The sequence below is a fragment of the Erythrolamprus reginae genome, chromosome 3, assembly GCF_031021105.1.
Source record: "Erythrolamprus reginae isolate rEryReg1 chromosome 3, rEryReg1.hap1, whole genome shotgun sequence".
Classification (NCBI taxonomy): Eukaryota; Metazoa; Chordata; class Lepidosauria; order Squamata; family Dipsadidae; genus Erythrolamprus; species Erythrolamprus reginae.
Genome location: NC_091952.1, coordinates 189044106 through 189061105, shown reverse-complemented (window position 1 = coordinate 189061105; position 17000 = coordinate 189044106). Strand labels below are relative to the sequence as shown.

General features: G+C 39.3%; 1 long non-coding RNA gene across 1 annotated transcript; it reads right to left on the bottom strand.

Moving 5' to 3' along the window:
* Positions 1–2683: 2683 nt before the first annotated feature.
* On the bottom strand, positions 2684–12818 carry LOC139165891 (uncharacterized). Its single transcript, XR_011558832.1, has 3 exons — positions 12695–12818; positions 7389–7548; positions 2684–2834 (listed from the first exon to the last, which is right to left on the bottom strand). It is a non-coding gene; the product is annotated as an uncharacterized lncRNA (long non-coding RNA).
* Positions 12819–17000: the final 4182 nt, after the last annotated feature.

The window sequence follows — 17000 nt, the reverse complement described above, 5'->3', positions numbered from 1 at the left end:
TCGGTGGAGCAGACACCTGCCCGCCCTCCCTATTTTACAGTATGCTATGGTGGGCTGCCCTAGGGGGCCGAATAGGAATTTTTTGCGGTCTGACCTTTTAGCCGGACCGTTTTTTCGCCTATTCCACACTGAGGAGAAGGATAAGCAGTTAGGGGGTGTTTGCATCTGTTAGGCTAATTGGCTTACCTTTGGTCATTTGGGTAGGCAGGTTAGGGGCGGAAAACTCGGTGGTGGTTTAGCAACTGCGTGTTCTCCGTTGGGCATCTTTGGGGATGATTGACAGGTTCTATCGAAGCTTGTGGTTTTGACGACCTGAGCAGTTGGGGGGAACCTGTCTTTGGGTCCCGCACATTTAATTCCCCTGTTAGGGGTTAGCTGGCGGTACCTCCCACATGCAAGTGCATGGCAGGGTCTCAGGTGAGGGAGGGGTCCCTCACCTGGACTAGCATGGAGCTACGCCCATAAGTTGCCCAGGAAGTTTATTCTACGTCATTTTCCACCCCGGAAGCAATTGTTTGACCCTGCAGGTCCATTGTTTGGGTCATAGTTAGTTATGTTTAATTATGCTAATTTATTTAAATAAATTATGCAGATTTATTTTAATAAAAATGACCCAGTTTTAAATCCAGCTCTTGTGTCCGTGTCGTTACTCTGTCTCTTCTGCAATTCTGGATACCAGGAATCATTGTTTGCTTTCTTGCTTTTCTTTTAAAAAGATACACATTAAATTGTATGACTGAACATTAATAGTTGGGAATCGATGGGCAATAGCCTGGAGAACAAAATAAGTATAAATGAATTCTTCCAAAAGTCACATTAGCTAAATCGTACCTACATCCCTGTCTTTCCTACTTGGTGTTTCATTTTGGTGCCTAGTTTTAGAGACCATATCAATACTCTATTTCTAAATTTTATTTAATGTTATATAGAGGCTGCCCAAGCCAGATGAGCTTATTGAAGAAATAAATAAATAACAATTAAAAATATCATAAATGTTCAGAAGGCAAGTTCTGAATAACAGCAAGGCAACTTGTAGGGACTCAACTACAACTCTGCCCAAGGCCTGGGAGAGCAGCCAATTGTTTAGATACTTTCTGAACATTCTCAGAATGGGAGCTCTTTGGACCTCAGATGTTGCAACAGAGAAAGAATATTCCTGGGTCTTGATAAATGTCACTTTTTATGAAAGGGACTTGAAATACAGATACTATGCCAAGTGTCTCAGTAGCTGGACAGAATCAGTTGGATAGGCTTCAAATAGCCAGGCCCAGTGCCACAAAGAACTTTATAGGTGACAATGAGAACTCTGAATTGAATTATAAGTCAAGTGGTAACCAATGTATCTAATTAAATCAGTGTGTCACATGGACATAATATTACATGCCTATCACTGGCCTTGTCATTGCATCCTGAACCAGCTGTAGCTTCCAAGCAGTTTTCAAGAGCAGCCCCATGTTTACAGCATTGCAATAGTACAATCATGAAGTCACCAGGGTATGAGTACAATTAATGTTCAGATGAATGTCAAAGGTTTTCTTGACCACACCTGTTGTTGATTTTCCAGTCTGGTATATACAGAGTTATTGACAGTAATAGCCTGTTCTTTGAGTAGGAACCATGAATCCAACACAACTTGCAGGGTTCACATCAGTAAGGAATTTCAACTCATCCAAGAATAAAGATGAAAAGACCCCAGGTCTGGACATCCCAAATATCCATAGCCACATGATCTTGGAATGGTTGAGTTTGAATCTGTTCCTTCCCATCCAGATTCAGACAGCCTACAGCCATTGGAACAGGACCTTGACAGCATCATTTGGTTAGCTCAGGATCAAGATGTATAGTTGTGTATCATCAGTGTACGAATAACTCCAAACAGGATAATCTCATATAGCAGTTTCATGTGGATATTAAACAAAAGGATTAGAGGGATAAATCCTGACACGTCCTACAATGATGGTTTCAATCTTTCCCCCTATATCAACACTACCAAACTGGTGAAAACCAACTCTGAAAGTTCCCACGGTTTTCACCTGATTAAAAAAGTGAAAGTTTCCCCTTTTCCCAAACAATCAGTCACATTGTCCAATCAAAATGCTCGCTGGTTGCCTGGTTACTCCACCTCCCCTTCTTCATCCACCTGTTGGAAGGTCCTTCATTACCACAGGAAACTATTTTGGTTTGGCTATAAAATCCCCTTCTAATTATGTCCCCCCTCCCTGTCCCTTCTTCATATTTTGGCAACCCCAAAGCTTCCAAAATGGCCCCAGCCAGGTTTGCTTCAGAGTTGACAATGGCATCATGAGGAGAGGGTTTACCCTTCAAGGCTGAAGGAACTGTCTTCCAAGAAGCTCAATGACCCAAACTCAGATCACCTTCTAAACAGTCTTGAAACTTGAGATAAATATAGATTGAATCACCCAGTGGAGAAACTCACAGTCTAAGGGGTCCTTTTCATTTTATCAGGTGCCATAGGCTCAAACTCATTCCAAACAATCTCACAAAGAAATATCCCAGATACCTCGGCAGGACCTGGTAGACAGTGAAAATATTTTTCATGACACTCCTGTAGACTTTTTTGTGGAGTCTCTCTTTCTAGCAACAAACAAGTCATTCTAAACAGAGCCACTAGATAGCTATTGACAGACACAATAAGGGCAGAGAAATAATGCCATTTTGCTCCTTTTAGTCCCAGGATGTAACCCAAATATATATTTGATTGGACCCGCTTGTCATTCCTGCTCGTCATTCTCTTCCAACGGTGCTCCAGATCTCTCTTCTGGCAATTCATTTTCTCTAGCTCCTCATAAAGCCAAAATATACCCTGGGGATCACTGCAAAGGAAGCAACAGCAATACAGGTCAGGTTCTAGAACTGCAGCAAGACTTTTTGCCAGAGTCTCAGGATAAATCCAAGATTCCACCTGCAATTTAACAGCATCCATAAATCCCCTGGCAGATCCAACCTGTCATATCTCCTTGCTTAGTGTCTAAGTAGTGTTAAAGTTATTCATAATCTGGAGAATACCTAGATTTGAGAAATCTGACCTTCTGAAGCTTTCCTGACGTTGAGCATAGATTTCATCTGAACCACAAGAACTACATTTCTCAATGTAAAGCACAAGCTGGACACAAAAATAAAAAGGAAATTCAAACACTTCTCACATTAAGTTGATGAGACTAGTAAGTAAAACAACTCTCCTAGAAACTTGCATCTTCAAACCAAGGGCTATCAAAAGATTAGAATATCCTCAGAAGGCCTAACAATTAGCAAGTCTGCTTGCTAACCCAGGAGGAGCTCCTCCAAAAGTTGGAATCCAAGTCAACTATTCTCTCCTACTTAAATACGGGTATAGAACTAGAAGGGATGGTTCTGACACCCCAATAGTTGCATCTTATGATCCAGTCAAGATCTTGAACTGCCTATGTGTGACTTCATTCTGTAGATCTTTAGCTACATTCTCCTGCTGTTTTGTTTTCTACTTTATTTTAACCCCAGGTTTTCTCCCTATTTTCCTTTCATTCTCATTCCAATTTTACAATATGAGGTAACCTACCTTGTGAGTTAGATTAGGCCGATGTTTCTCAATTATTTTCTGTTACACCCCCCGTCTGGAAGAGGTAAACTTTTCACGCCCCCCCAACTCTCCGCGGAACAATATTCTGCACATTTTCACTGAAAAAACTCAAGCGGCTTATCAGTGTGATTGGGGTGTAATGTGTTTAAGTGATGCCTTAATTTAATTTGGCTTCATATTGTCTTGCTGCCAACATTTTTAGACACAGTAAACATACAGTCTTTCCTCGTCTCCCACTGTTGTCACAATGAAGCCAAGTGCTACATACGTTTTGTCACATTTCCTCATCTTAGCTTTCAGGAGACTTAGGTTTCTCTCATTATCTCTGTCTCTCTCCTCCCTTCTTTTCATCCCTGTTGAATATTTTTCCATGGAGTCTCTTAAAGGTTTGTTATATGCACTTCATATCTCCTACTCTGTGCTGTATGCTATTGTTCAGTGCAAAAAACCCCTACTCCCTGCGGCAAAAAAAAGCAAGTTTGCCATGGTCACACGCCCCCCCTGGCATCACTCTGTGCCTCCCCAGGGCGGCCCACCCCACTATTTGAGAAACATTTGGTTAGACCAAGAGATACATAGGAAATCAATACCTCATTATACGTATAACAATTGCAGCCAGGATTACATATGCCCAATACTGGAAAGCGGAAATATTAGAATGTGCAGAAAGGAACAAACTAACCATGGAAATAAAAGATAAAGAGGAAACAGAATTTTATAAAATCTGAATGAGTTGGTACAAGTGGTTGGAACACAAAAGTAAAGTATTACATATATAGACTATAAAGAGATATGTAGATAGATGGGGAGTGGAATGAGTAACAATTATGTAGTGTGTTAACATAGATAAGTCAAATGAACAAGAGTTATAGTGATACAAGATACATTGATGTGTTAAACTGCTAAATGAAAAACAACAAATTGTTTTGTTGTTTTATGTTATGTCATGTACTGTTAATATTATTGTCTGTACATGTGTATATGTATATTTTATATTTTCACGTTGATTTGTCTTTTAAAACTATTCAATAAAAACTTTTTTTTAAAAAGGAATTTAATAGTTGAATGGAACTTTAAATCTCTATCACAGGCTGCCCATACATGGTCACACTGCAGCGACAATGCTTTGGTAGAGTTTGACATCTGCTCTTAATCTTTTTTTCTCCCCAAAAGGTTAAGTCAAAGTGGTGAAGAATATACCTTATTGCAGCTCATGTTATTCCTAGGTTGCTTTGAGAAGAAAACATGTTAATTCCCATTCATTTGCAAAAACATTATTAATGGCAGAAGAAATCTAAGAGGTGTATTGACTTCAGTGCCATGAAAATTATGGCACCAAAGGACAAGGATGAGCTAAAATTTGTGGCAGCTTTAATAAACCCTGTAGAAAATGGGAGAAGAACTACTTCTTGTTGCTGTCTGGAATTCTCCCCGTTAATAAGGTCTTGAAAAGCATCTATACTAATTATTCCCCAAGGAAGGGAGGCAACTGCAGCTCTCACAATTTTGGCTAACTCTGCAGCACAGATTTTTAATGTTTTCCATTTGTTTGATTGCAACTTTCTGCAAAGCCGTATGTTTGATGGGGAAACAGTGGGTATGTTATGGTTCACAGTTTTTCTGATTTAAAAAGGAAACACTCGCTTCCCTAAATTGCTTCCCCTCGCCTCTACCTCCTGATGCCATGTGGAAATAGTCCATTGAAAACTTAGAGCAGGCAAGGAGCTAAAGCAAGAGAGGAAGCAGTAAGAGGGCGCAAATAAAATCTTCCACTCCTTAGCCATATGGTTCAGGTTTGCATCTTGTCTGGCATGATAATGTGATGGTTGGCAGGATTTATGTTGAGAGTCTCAAGCAAATAACAGCCAATAAGTTCTCTGTTTCATGTACACGTGGAGAAGGTCATGTCGTATTCCAGACTGGTTGCTTCTATAGCTGCAGGGAATACAAAAAGGCTGCCCTGGTTCTTTCTAGCAGGATTTCTGATGGAGGAAATGAGACAGACAGTAGAGAAGCCAGTATTGATGTCACAGATGTTGCCAAAGTATAGAAGCCAGTATTGATGTCACGGATTTTGCCTAAGTGGTGGCAACAAAATATATAGTGTTGTTGTTAGATCTGGCCCTGCTCCTGCCCCAAGGACTGTGGATGTGGGGGAGACATCCACATGCTGCAGGCCTGTTTTGCCCCCGGTGGAATCTGCTGATGAAGACTCCTCTGACCAAGAAGACATGAGTGACAGGGAGGAGGAGAGTGTGGCAGACAGCTCAGAAGTAGATCAATTATCTAGCTCCTCCTTGGATTCAGAACAAGAGTTAATGATACAGCCACGATGTATAGATGCATAGGCAACAACTGAGAGATTATTATCAAAGAAAATGAGGCCACCTGTTGTTGGGTGGGGCTGTGGTAATTAGTGAGCCTGCTATAAATAGCAGCCTGTGGGTTTGGCCATTGTGGAGGATTATCTGATCGTTGTGTTTCGTGACTGCTTTACTGACTTTGACCTTTTGTGTGCTGATTTTTCCCTGCTTTGAAACTAAACCAGAGCAAAGTGTGTTTCACTTTGTGAAAGAAGAAGGACTGTGAATTGCCTCACAGCTGCAAGCTAAGTATCACAGAACTGATAAGGGACTTGTACAAATTACCAGTTTGTTTGAAGACGAGTGCTCTTTGCTATACCAAAAGAGGGCTTGGTTTAAGTGAATTTTCATTATAAAGAACATTGTTTTGAATTTTCAAACGTGTGTGTGTGTGTCTGAAATTTTTACCTGTGAATTTTTGGGAGGATTCTACCAGAGAGCCTGACAGAACACTATAGTATCCATTTGGAGAGCAAACTGAAAATTATTGAATCTATGTATCATAATAATACCTTTGTTCTTACTTTTGCTTGACACACTATTGTATAAAGCATGGGTGTCTATTCCTAATATTCCCTAGCTCAATCAACCTGTCTGCGGCATGCCAGAAATTGGTCCTTGCAAACGGGCAAATCCCCATCGGTGTATGCGCGAGATGCGGGCAGTATGCAAAACCACACACCCACACTCCACCGAACTGGTCCCTGGTGCCAAAAAGGTTGGAAGCCGCTACCCTAGTCAACAATTGCCAAGTCTGAAAAACATTGGTTTAAAGCATGGCACTTTGAAACATGCATTTAGTCATTTTCTCAAAAGAACAAGGGATTGGATCCAGTTTACTGTGCTATGAAGGGTTCTTGTCATTCACAGAAGGCTCCAGAATCCAATGGTGGATCTTCACTAGAAGAAAGATTAGAAGAAAGACAGTTTAATGAGTTCTCCTATTTTGTTCCTTTGATTCTTACACTATTTGGGAAGGTCAACCAGCCATAGTTCCCTCTAAGCTGAGCAGTGAGCAATCGCTCACTTAAAAATCATCATTAACTCAGAGTTTTTCAAACCTGCCCAGAAGCCGAGAGGGAAAGAGAGAGAGAGGAAGAGAGGAAGAGAGAGAAACAGATAGAAAAAAGAGAGGAAGGAAAAGAGAAAGAAAAAGAATGGAAGTAAGGAAGAGAGAAAGAAAATCAAAATCTAGTTTGAAACTAGCTCAACTATTTAAGTGGCATTTTGATATTGATAGAGTTGCCCTATTATGAGCTCACTCTTATAGACACAGTACAGTATTTTATTTTGAAATTCTCTGAGGCAAAACAGGGTCGGTTTTTTGTTTGTTTGTTTGTTTATTTAATATTTCTGTGCCGCCCAGTCCCGAAGGGACTGCCACTCAGACACTATACTTTTCCGCCCACCCCCCCAAAAAATTAGAGGGAACACTGCAACCAGCTTACCAATTTCTCAGAGGATGCTGTCATCTTTCTTCTTTTTTTCTCCATCACGGTTGGGAATTCTCCAAGCAGTACTCCAGATCCAAATTTATCTTTTGTGCAGTTTCTTGTCCCCAAAGTAGAATAACATCTGCATGAACCACAGGTAGGTTTCCATAATTTCCTACAAGTATCCCAAGAAAAGATATTCCATTATATGATTATTGATGTTACCTGTTATGGTAAACAACTGACTATTTTCAATTAGTGAAATTTCAAACAATCTTAACAATCAGTTGAGTGGAATAAAAGTGAATCTTTTTTAAAATCATTTTAGGTTACTGAAGCTGACTTCTTTGGAGAGTTTTTTAAGCCATTTGTTATTCTTAACAACTTACACAACTATGTAAGGGCAAAACAACTACAGCAACAACTGTTATAACTTTCAAACTCACAAACTGGAACTAATTAAAAGCATTTGTGGATATAAAGTATAATAATTAAGGACTAAACAAACGTAGCATAAACAAGAGGTCAATAATAAATTGCCTTTGGACTTTGGCACATGCCTTGCTCAATAAACACCCCCTCCTAATTAAATTAAAATGAAAGGAACTTTAAATGGAAAAAATATCCCCAAATATAATAAGACCATTAAATCTCAGCACTGTTTTATTTATTTTATTTATTTACTTATTATTTAGATTTGTATGCCGCCCCTCTCCGCGGACTCGGGGCGGCTCACAACAAGGCATAAACAAATCGTAACAAATCTAAATAAATTTAAATATTTAAAAAAGTTTTTAAAAAACCCAATATACTAATAAGCACACACACAAACATACCATACATAAATTGTACATGCCCGGGGGAGATGTCTCAGTTCCCCCATGCCTGACGACAGAGGTGGGTTTTAAGAACTTTACGGAAGGCAGGGAGAGTAGGGGCAGTTCTAATCTCCGGGGGGAGTTGGTTCCAGAGAGTCGGGGCCGCCACAGAGAAGGCTCCATTTATGTCCATTTCATACAGTGAATCTGGGACTGGTTTCTACAGTGATTCAGGAGCTGAACTATTGTGCAAGATTATGGTGTCTAGTTTCCAGAGATGAAGTTGTGATGTGTAATTGTTAATGTATTGAGGGAATGCCCCATTAAGCAAAAACACAGTTTCAAAAGTTACAACAATTTGCTTGACTCCAGCAAATCTAACAATTTTCACATATCCAAAATTGCTTAGAAGAATTACTTGGCCATCGTCTTTTAATACTACATAATCAAAACATTGTCTCCCACGGATGTAAAATACAGGTGTAAACACATATAAGTAGGTACACATCTAGTTTCAAATATCAACCTTTGCACTTACCTGAACATTGCACCAGCCTGACTTGGATCAACAGAGATGTCCTCAGGATGTGCAAAAGGAACAAATTATAAAAACAGTACAGAGTTGTGTTATGATGGCACAATGCTGTTTTTGTCAAGGTGACAATAATTGCTGGATTCTTTGCATACATCTGATGATCCATATAGGTTCTGTATTTTATATTTGTATATGATGTTCTGTGTCATGCAACAGAATAAATATGAAAGTGTAGAAAATATTTTTTTTAAAAAAGAAAATTATAACAAGAACAGCTATGGCTCAACACATTTCCAAACTGCCAAAAATTTCACTCATAGGCTACAAGAGAGCTAAGAGTTGTTTTCTCCACTGTCCATTGTTTGCAAGTGGACACGCGAGGATGCTAACAATCTGACATATGTCTACTGCTGCAGTACATGCACGTACATATAGAAATAATTAAGCCTTAAGCCTGAAAATTAAGACAAACATTTTAAAAAATTCAAAGCCTCTCAAAGTCCAGGATTGATGGGCTATTCTGCTTTTCATGTTCAGTTCTTCCCCTCTTTTTAAAAAAAACACCAACATTTTGTTTTTTAAAAGAGAGAGTTAACATCTGTGTTGAGGATGATTCTGAACGAACTGCCTTTGTTGAGTCCAGCAAACAGATGTTGGCAGTCTAACGTTTTGGTGACAAAGGCTACAGTGCTTTAACCTTCCACATCATATCTGTCCAAAGGACAGCAGAAAAGGCTTTAATTTGACAGCTTGGCTGGATGTGGAGACTTCAGCACTGGCCACCTACAGACGGACCAAAACCAGTCATGGAAACATCAGTAAAGGGAGAATGAAATAAGGAGGAGATTGTCTGTAACAGATGCATTAAGCAGATGCTGTGGGTTTTCCCAGAGAGGAGAAAAGGTTCCATGGGAAAAACAATTAAACAGCTTAGATTATTTTCTCCTTAATTCGTAAGGAAATTGGTGAGTGGGGGGGGGATTTCAAAAAGGAGTCAGCAACAATTTATTTTGCTTGGCCTGCTGCTGAATTCTTTTAATGTCTCTTACTCTTGGTAGGTAGGATTAAAAAAAAAAGAATTAAAATGAATGCAAAATTTACAGGTAATTCTCATAAGCTGTATGCAAACAGAAACATCAGCATAAAAGTTATGAATCCTAATTTGTGCCACTGAGTTAAAATTTGTATCATTCTGCATTAAAGGAATATGGATATACAGCACAGCGCTGTGTAGTGATGTCTTGCAATACAGAAAGCTGACATGGTCTTTCCAATTTATGGTGAAATTGACATAATTTTTGGGGGGGAAAGGGGGGTTGATGGAGAATGAGAGAAAGAAGCAAAACCACTTGTGAACTAGATTTTGCATAATAGGATTAATTTGCCTGAGTGTCACGTCAGCTATGCTGTAAAATGCAAGTTAATCACAACATCGATATGATTTTTAAAGAAGAAAGAAAAAGAGGGATGGAGAGAAGAAAAGGCATTTCTTCCCTTGTCTGATTTTCGTTTCATTTAAAAACGCTTTTCATTTTTACTGTGTGTGGCAGCACTATGATAAATAATAAGTCCTACATTTGCATTAGGCCCAAGGAAACTAAAATGGCCAGATTGCCTTGCGCTGGTGAGAAAATCAACAGATTTTCTTGGCTTGCAGCAAATAGATCTGCAGAAAAGCTTTTATCCATGCAATGGTGTAGTGTTTTTAATTATACAGTATAACTAAGCTTCCTTATCTGCCAGGAGCTGGCCAAGCATTCTTTCTTGCACCACATCTGTTCAGCCTAGGCATTACATTTCATTGCCCCAAAATATTACAGTTATTTCTTTTGCCCTGGAAGGTTCTTACTCTGAACTCCACATATTAGCTCTCCTATGAGGGGACTTACCACTAAGATAAAGTGGTGAGTAGTGATGGGTGAACCCAACAGTGTTCGGGTTCAGCAAGTTCGGACGAACTTTACGCAAAATTCAGCCGAACCTGAACCCGAATGGGGAATCCCACCAAGAGATTCTGGGGGCGGAGCTTTGACGACACATATACCGGCAGGTTGCTAAGGACGCCAAGGTGATCACTTCCTGGATTCCAACCTGCTGGTGACGTCAAAGCTCTACCCCTGGAACCTCTTTGTTGGTAGGGATTCCCCAGCTCCTTCAAAGGGAGGTCTTCATGTAAAAATAAACATTGTTATTTTTACGTGAAAGGACATCGTAGCGGCGCTGCAAGCAAAGGGTGGTCCTTTCAAGTAAAAATAAACATGGAATCCAGGAAGTGATCACCTTGGCATCCTTAGCAACCTGCCAGTGACGTCAAAGCTCCGAATGCCGAATGCAACCCCGAGCTTTGCCCGAAGTTTCAAAAAAATTTGGGTTTGTGTTCGGCATACCAAACACCACAAAATTCGGTACGGACCCAAATTGTGCAGGTTCGGTTCACCCATCACTAGTGGTGAGTGCCTCATTCTTTATTTTTCTCTTTAATCCAGGAGTGAAATGTTATTGGTTCAGCCCGGTTCGGGTGTACCAGTAGTGCAGTGGTTCTCAACCTTTTTAATATCTCGACCCTTTAATACAGTTCCTCATGTTGTGGTGACCCCCAACCATAAGTCCAGTGCCGATTCTCCCGACAGAGCTTTAAAGCTGATTGGCAGGAAGGTCAGAGGGACAGCCCCGCTACAAATACCTGATTGGTCAGATTGTAAAAATATGTTTCAAGGCACCAGAATAGAAGTTTTAGTTCCTAACACCGAGAAAAATCTGTCTTTTCCATGGTCTTAGGTGACCCCTGTGAAACGGTCGTTTGCCCCCCAAAGGGGTCCCGACCCCCAGATTGAGAACCACTGCAGTAGTGGCAGCTGCTAGTAGTTTGGATTAGCAGAAGCAGCGTGAGGCTCCACCCACCTGCATGTCACCATTTTCTTGTATTTAATCCTCTGTGCATGCACAGAGGGTGAAAAAACATACAATGCAGTTTTGTGACCAAAAGCGTGTGCTTCCAAACCTGTCAGGAAGGGAAATAGATTTACTGCTGCTTTAATCTTATTCTCTGTGACCAAAATTTTCCTCTGTATACACATTATATTTTTTCCTCACAATTTTCAATATCATCAACTTCTTTTGTTTCATCATTCCATTAAGCATCCATTTTTCATATTTCCATTAGCACAACACACTCATGCAACACACTAATAATAATAATAATAATAATAATAATAATAATAATAATAATTTATTAGATTTGTATGCCGCCCTTTTCCAAGGACTCGGGGGTGGCTCACAACAATAAAAAAATACAATAAACAGTGGTACAAATCTAATATTAGTAAAACTGAAGTTAAAATCCCTTAATATTAAAAAACAATCAATACCACACAATCATACCATCATACCAAAAAACCCCCAACCATTCTCAACTTCAAGTACTATAATCAGCAAAGGGGGGGAAATCAGTCTCCCCATGCCTGGCGACATAAGTGGGTCTTTAACATCTTGTGGCAGATGGGGAGGGTGGGGGCAATTAGAATCTCTGGGGGGAGTTGATTCCAGAGGGCCGGGGCCATCACAGAGAAAGCTCTTCCCCTGGGTCCCGCCAGACAGCATTGTTTAGTCAACGGGACCCAGAGAAGGCCAACTCTGTGGGACCTAATCAGCTTCTGGGACTCGTGTGGCAGAAGGCAGTCCCGTAGGTATTCTGGTCCGACGCCATGTAGGGCTTTATAATACTAATACAATACATTTATTTCAAATGTGCTATTTCAGGCAATTGGACTTTGTTTTCCTTGAAGACATTTTGCTTCTCTCATCCAGGAAGTGTCTTCAGTGCTGGATTGAATGGTAGTCACGAAGATGATAGGAAGATGGTAGTTCTATGGATTACAAAAAATAAAGGTGTTTGTGTGTTTGGATTTTAAATGCACAAGTTGCCTTCTATTAGGACAATTATCCTACATATCCAATTAAGAGCTTACTCTGGAGCCTGCTAAGTTTCATGATCTTGTTGTTCGGCCACGGGTCCTGTTTTGCTGAGAAATTTGTTATTTGCGAGGTCTTCAGAGGCCAGATCCATACTGAAAGCATCTTCTCTTTGAAAGGCTGCTCATTTCAAATCTGCTTCAAAGAAAGTGAACTACATATTAAAAAAAAAGATGTTGAAGTTGATTTTAAATGCTTAGCAAACTGAACAGGCAAACAAAGCACTGACATTCTACTCCACAATAGAAATGTCTCTCGCATTTTTTATTTAAATTATATTTTCCTCTTTCTAAAAACTTGTGCCTTTATACAGAGATGTAAATCAGCTTATACAGAATTTATGGAAATGAAAATCTTTTTTTGCTCCTTTTTGTGGGGGCAGTGAGGAATTTAGCCATCATGTCTGAAATATTTGTGAATTATTTTTTAATGGAAGCTATAAGGTATTAATAAAGTTCTACCTTTTTTTGTTGTAATTTCAAATTTGGCTGTAGAATGACAGAGCTTGACCCTGACCACCATCTATACCTGCACTCCTAATATTGCCAAAATTCTCTCCACATTTTTAACTTCTATCTCATCTTTTTTTCTCCTGTATCTTTAGCATGCAATTTGCCTCAATTCCACGTCAAAAATCACTATCGTTCTCACTGAAACCTCTAAGATGCTCCTTTCTTTACGTCTCATGGTACATTTTTCACCTGTTGTCCCAAATAATTTCTTTGCTTTGATTTTCAATTCAATTCACACTTTTTGCTTAGATTCCTTCCCTTAGCAGATGAAGCAATTTATTTAATCAAAATCACTCTGATTAATTTTGGAATCTGATTATCACCTCGAGGTTTGATTACTGCAATGCTCTCTACATGGGGCTGCCTTTCAAAAGTGTTCGGAAACTTCAAATCGTCCAAAATGCAGCCACGCGAGTGGTATTGGGCCTTCTGAGGCATGCCCATATCTCAAGTTCACTCCGTGGACTGCATTGGCTGCCGATTGGTTTCCAGACACAATTCAAAGTGTTGGTTATGACCTATAAAGCCCTATATGGCATAGGACCGGATTATCTCCGAGACCGCCTTCTGCCGCACGAATCCCAGTGCCCGGTGAAGTCCCGGATTATTCCCTGTTTGGACTACTTCATTGGAACTGGTACCGACCTGCTGGTGACATCATGATGATATCATGGAACCGGTTCAGTTAGTGCCAGTCCATGGGGGCTGCCATCTTTTTTTTAAAAAAAATATTATTTTTAAAATATTTTTTCCTGGTTTTTTTTCTTCTGCACATGCGCGGAAGCTGGGTTTCCAGCACTGTACATGCGGTCGCCATCTTGATTTTAGCTTTCGGGGGGGGGGGGTATTTTTTGATTTTTTTAAAAAATTTTTTGGGCAATTTGGGTTCTGTCACTATGCATGCAATTGCCATCTTGGTTTTTTTTTTCTGGGGGGATGGTTTTTTTGGACTTTTTGCCACTATGCATGCACACGCGCATGCAAAGCAAGTGGTGTAGGAGGAAACAAAATAGGCAGCACGGTAAGTTAGAAGTCATCCTTGAAGCACTGTTTGTGCTACTTAGGTCACCACCCACCAAAGGATTTTATTTCCACTTGGTCCCCTGCACAGGGTGTCCTATTAGCTGAGTAAAAAATCCCTGACAAAAAACCAAGTTTTGTAAAAGTTTTGTTAATTCCATTGCCAGTATGTTTACTTTCCCTGCTCCGTCTGTATATTGTAAGTCTCCTTGGAAACTGGTTGCCTTATAGTCTTCTACAGACTTTTTCTTACTCAGCAAGGAGCAGTTACTTACAATAGCTAATCAGCAGCTCTCAGGATACATTCCGTGCATTCAGCAACTATTTTGGAGATACATATTTCAATTATTTTCTGACAGAATGGCTGTATTGGCTTTATTTTACACAAAGTGATGAAGAAAACAGAAATTCATTTGGGTCATACTGACCCAAAGAATACCGCTTAGAAGACAATATTGGCTATTACTGTCTATCCAATGCTTGTTGTTCTTGTTGATCCATTTATTATAGGGGTTAGGGCCTAGGTTTATATAGATTAGATGGAAAGAGAAATCAGTTCAAGGCTTGTATAGCTGGATGTAAAATTTCATTTAAGTAGAATAAAACTGGCCTTTAAAGAACACAACAAAAACAAATGTGAAGCAGGTGATCTAGATCTCCTTCTCAAGGGTACAACTATTATTTTATCAGATTCTGAACTATGTTATGAACCAAGAAAGTTAGTAAAAGAATATATGGAGCTGAGAAGCCCACTAGAAAGCAGATTTACAAGAGATTTTTTTTTAACGTCTTGCTAATTGTTATGAACGGTTTAATGTTGTCTTTATTCTGCTTTACTATGTAGCATATGATTGGGATTTTTAGTTTCTAGAGAGTATCTATCTATCTATCTATCTATCTATCTATCTATCTATCTATCTATCTATCTATCTACTTATCTATCTATCTATCTATCTATCTACTTATCTATCTTTCTATCTATCTATCTATCTATCTATCTATCTATCTATCTATCTATCTATCTACCTACCTACCTACCTACCTATCTATCTACTTATCTATCTATCTATCTATCTATCTATCTATCTATCTATCTATCTATCTATCTATCTATCTATCTATCTATCTATCTACTTATCTATCTTTCTATCTATCTATCTATCTATCTATCTATCTATCTATCTATCTATCTATCTATCTACCTACCTACCTACCTACCTATCTATCTACTTATCTATCTATCTATCTATCTATCTATCTATCTGTCTGTCTGTCTGTCTGTCTGTCTGTCTGTCTGTCTGTCTGTCTGTCTGTCTATCTACCTACCTACCTACCTACCTACCTACCTACCTATCTATCTATCTACCTACCTACCTACCTGTTACTTAGGTTTTTATGCTGCCCTTCCCCGCAGACTCAGGGCGGCTCACACAACAGGAACAATACAAAACTTATAAGAAATCTAGTAATTAAAAACAATCTAAAATTATCTAAAAAACACAGCAATCTATTTTATCTAAAACTCCAATTATCTAAATTATCCAAAACCCCTATAATAAAGCACAGTATTTTACACTGCTGGTCTATCATTCTCATATGTGTGGTATGGGATAACAATGTACAGCTGGATTCTGAAGAATATAGAAGAAAAAGAAAACTATTAGATTAGAAGTTGATGAGAATGAGACTAGAAGGAGTTAAGAAATAACTGAGCCCCACCCACCCTCCCTCCCCTGGCAACATTATTTAAACATCCAACACAGAATAAATAAGGCTGACTTGCACTGATAGTTATACGTTGTAATTCTAAAGTATGCCAGCGTTCTTCATTGCTTCTTGACAGTCTGAAACATTTATTGCAAAAGTCTGGAAGATGGACTCACAAATAAATGATCTGATCTCTCACGCCTTGACTAAATGTCGTATTTTTTACTACTGTAATACCGTAGCTTGGACCACTTATCTTTACAACTGCCAATAATATTTTGCCTTCTGGGGTATTCCAATGACAATACCATTACAATACTTTGGTTATAATGTAGCTGAAGAATGTGCTTGGGAACCTGATCGTTCCATGATGGTGAGAACAACGAACAGTGAAGGGTTGATCGCCTATCAGCTATCAGTTGAATATGCAATTCAGGATGTAACATGCATCTTAAGAATCTCACAGCACGAAAAACCTATTAATGCTTATTCCTTTTCTTTCTTTTTTTTCTTTTGCATGTCCTCACCCACACTCCCACCCATCTCCATTTTTCAAGTAATAGCATATACTATCCAATACAGGCTCACACTGACTAGGTTAAACAATTACACTACACTAATTGGCCTCTGTCGGCCTTGATGAGTAGGTAAACAAATGCTTCATTTGAAATGCTGAGACAAATTGTATCTAATTAAATTGATGAAAAAAAGTGACAACCACAACAAAGAAGGCAATATTCACAATTGCGAATCACAAATGTGTCTGCGAAAGGATACACCTCTTATCAGAAACTGCACTTCTGCCCTGGATGCCAGAGACAGGAGGGTTGATGGTTTCCCTACCCATTTGAGAAATCTTTAATTATAGCATAGAAAAGGAATCAGTTGCCACATCTATGAGTTGAGCTACATGAACTCAGGAATAAGTATGTTATGTTTCCATGCACATTCAAATCTGTGCATACCAGCAAAAGCCAAGTCAAAAGGCAATGACGTTTTGCCATGCTGTCAACAGGAAGTAGCTCCTTTTTCCATCTTGCAAATTGCCTCCTGCCTCTATGAT